A 3,894-nucleotide genomic window follows, 5' to 3' on the forward strand; every position below is an offset into this window, starting at 1 on the left:
AATAACATTTAAATAACATTTAAAAAATTCATTTTTTTCAATATATATATATATATATATATATATATATATATATATATATATATATATATATATATATATATATATATATGGAAATCAACATCCACTCCTGATTGAATATGGAAGTTAACAAGAAAAGTTAGCTTTTAATTATAACTTGTATAAGTTTTTATCCTATGTAAAATTTCTGAATTTAACTTTTATTATTGTGAGAATTTAACTTGATATAATCTTTGAGTGTCTTTTTATTAGTACAAAATAACATGCATACATGCTCAAGTTCATCAAAGAAGCAACAAAGTGTGATTAGGTTTAACATGCAAGTAGAGTTTTACACAATTAATGATATATATATAAGATATTGTTTTCTTACTCCCTCACTTCTCTAATGCATGAGACAACTTATTTGGTTCATCATTTTTGTGTTTCTTTCCCCATAATTTTAAATTTTTTTCACACCCTTATGTTTTATTTTTTAATGTTTTCAAATTCTTTAACTAACAACATTATTCTTTATCTGTTTTTTTCAGATAATTAAAATTAATTGTAATGATATTTTGAATGAAAAAGAATGCTTAAATATTCTTTTTTTATCCTAAATTATTTTAAAAAATTATGTTTCATTTATACTTTTTCATCCTTATCCTTTATAAAAGACTCGTAACACTACAGTTTTTACCATTTGACAAAAGAAGTTTGACAATAAATTATAATATAACCTTCACGTTGTTCGTTAGAACAACAACAAAGTTTGCTTAAAGATTAAGAGATTTGATCTTCCTAAAATTTTCTCACAGATATATAAATAATTTTTTAATTTAGTACATTTTATATATTTGCTATTTTTAAAATTTTATATATTTCTAAAAATAATATTTCACAATAAAAAATATTTTTTGAATACCAGACGATGTTTTGTATGATTCATAAAATACAAAAACAAAATAAATATATAATTTAATTTAAAAATGAAATATAAATTTTGAAAATAGTTTTAAAACACATATTTAACTATTAATAAAACTATTCCAATATTGAGAGTGAGATGACATTTATTTTGTGAGCTCTTCTCCTTGCATCTCACCTATATCATCTTGCATCTCCAACTTTTATTTTCCATCTTTGTCACTGTCAGAAGCCTAGCAGATTGTGTAGAAGAATCTTCAATAAAATGAGATTTTATTCTCCTTTAAAACACACAAAAATCATACACTCCCTAAACCTCCTCTTTCTGCCCTTTATTTTGTTTTGACACATTTCATTTTCAATTTTCTTGAATATCCTCTCCTATTCTCGATTGTGAAGGACTCCATGTGTTTACGAGCAAATGAAGAGAAACTACCAAGCTTGCTAGAGCTGGACTTTGAATTGTCCACTTGATTATTGTATATATCAATTCTTCCATCTTTGTCCATTATTTGAAAACCCAGTTTGAGAACAAGTTCTCCTCCTTTTACCTTCCCTGATAAGCCAAAGCTTGTGTCTCATTGCTTCACTCGGGTGCTTTGTCGGTTTTTCTCAAAGGATTCTTTTATCAGCTCACTCAAGTCCACTAAGCTTCTTCCAAAATCTAGCTCCTTAGCATCAACAACAAAAAAGTATATCCAAAAGGAGTGTGGCTCAAATTTGATCTGCTTTGTAGTGCCTTGGTTGGAGGTCTGATAAACATGGCACCCGATGAAAAGGGTCTCTTCAAAATTTGTTGCTCCTTCTGCAACTCTTGATGACATTGTCTTAAAAGCACCATCATTTGTTTCCTTTTTTCTATCACAAACTCTCTTCTCTCTCGGCAACCTTAACCGGCGTTCAAATTACGGTTAAGGCTTGTCGGCATTCCAACGCCGATTAAGGTTTTGCCGTAACTCGAAGTTTAGTGACCCCTTAACCGGCGCTTGAACTCTGGCGATCCCTTAATTGTATTTCGAACGTCGGTTAAGTGTGCCACGAGCTCAGTGCTTACCTTGAATGTCGGCTTTACCACCTTCCTCTTCCTACGACCAAAACGTTGGGCCACTACAACACCACAAAATGGAAGCAGAACCACAAAACCTCTCGCACGAACAACATAACACAATAACAAGTGAGTTACGAAGAAGGGAGTGCAGGGTTTATACCAGCAACCATTATTGCAAGATCCCCTATGCAAAAGTTCATTAAATGGAGGGCAAAACAGCCTAACGGAAGGACTAATGGGAGGTGCAGGTGATATAAGTGAGGTGCAATGATAAGAGCTCTTATTTTGTAGAGTAAATAAAAATATGTACCATTCAAAGTTTGAAACTTTATAATAAAAGTTATAAAGTTAAACTCTATAATAAAAGTTACCCTTCAAGCCAGAAAATCTTTATAATAAAAGTTAAACTCGTACCATGGAACCAAGTTGTTGATAAATAAGTGGTCAACACTCTAATAAATTTTATTTGCATAAAATGCATTTTACCCCTTTTGATCCGAAGTACAACAACGATAATGTCAAAATTAATTAACATTTTGAAATGTAAAATTTTATCATGGTTATTAAAAACGCTTCAAATGAATGATAGAAAGATTGTATGAATCTAATTATTAGAGAGATTGAATATTTTTTTTTAAAATATTAATTATATTTATAAGATTAATATAGATTATAAATTTATATTGTAATATTAAATAACATTATTAAAATAATATTTATTTAAAGTAACAATAATAAGTGATATCTTATTATAAATTAATAAAATTAATTACGTGAATATATAAATATTTTTTAATAGATATTGCTTGGATTATTTCAAAATAAAAAATTTAATAAATCTTTGTTAGATTTTTTTTAATATATTTATTGGATCAAATAGCTACTCGAAATTGATTTTATTTTCAACTTATTTAATAAATGAATAATAAAATTAAAACATGAATTTCAACGTTATTGAAAAGTTTAACTCTCTTCTTTCCTTTTCTCATTTACTCCTATTTATGTGCAGCATCACATCCTTCTGTTACTTAACGTCATGGCAAGTGAAATGAAAAATACGTGTCAATCTCTAACAAGTATTCAAAAAATAGTGTTTGATGTCATGTCAAGGGTGTTTCTTTCTAAAATTATATACTAACTTTAAGAAAAAAATATTTAAGTAAAAATATTCTTCCTTTTAATTCTTAACTAAGTTGATTTATTTTAAAGTTAAGAATTTATTTTGAAAAAAATTATTAGGTTGATATAAATTAGTTATTTTGATTTTTATTTATATAAAATAAAAAAAGTGATTTAATGTTTTATCTTTATATATATTATTTATATTTTTTATGATAAATATATTTTATTTATATTTTATTTATATTTTATAAAATGATTTTTTTATTATAAATTTGGTGTGATTTTTATTTTATTTTTTATTTTAATAAATTTTTATGTGACAATAAATTATTAATTAACATTACCGTATTAATAATGAGATGTTAAAATTTATAATAATACTTAATATAAATTTATTTAAAACTAAATTTGTTTATTTTTCACTATGGGAGAATTAGGTATATACAGAATTGAATTTTTAATAGTAAATAACATTAGACTTCTTTGTATGGTTTTCAAAATTTAGTATTTTGAAACTAAATTCGAACTGATTTTCCAGAGTACAGGAGTGAGTACTGGTTGATTTGGTTCCTGAGAAGCTAAATTTAACCTAATTTTTTCAAATTTTTTGATTAAAAATTGAAAAAAAGGAAAGTGAAATTGGAAAGTTGAATTTTAAACGTGAAAAGAAATTAAAATTGGAAATATGTTTATTTAGGTAATATTTCTTTAGAAAGGGGCTTATTTTCGGAAAGAAATTCATTTTCAAAGATCACTCCAATACAAAAAATACATACTACTACTACTACCTCCGTTTT

This window comes from Vigna umbellata, chromosome 7 (genome assembly GCF_029865625.1).
Source record: "Vigna umbellata cultivar VRB3 chromosome 7, Vumbellata_1.0, whole genome shotgun sequence".
Classification (NCBI taxonomy): domain Eukaryota; kingdom Viridiplantae; phylum Streptophyta; class Magnoliopsida; order Fabales; family Fabaceae; genus Vigna; species Vigna umbellata.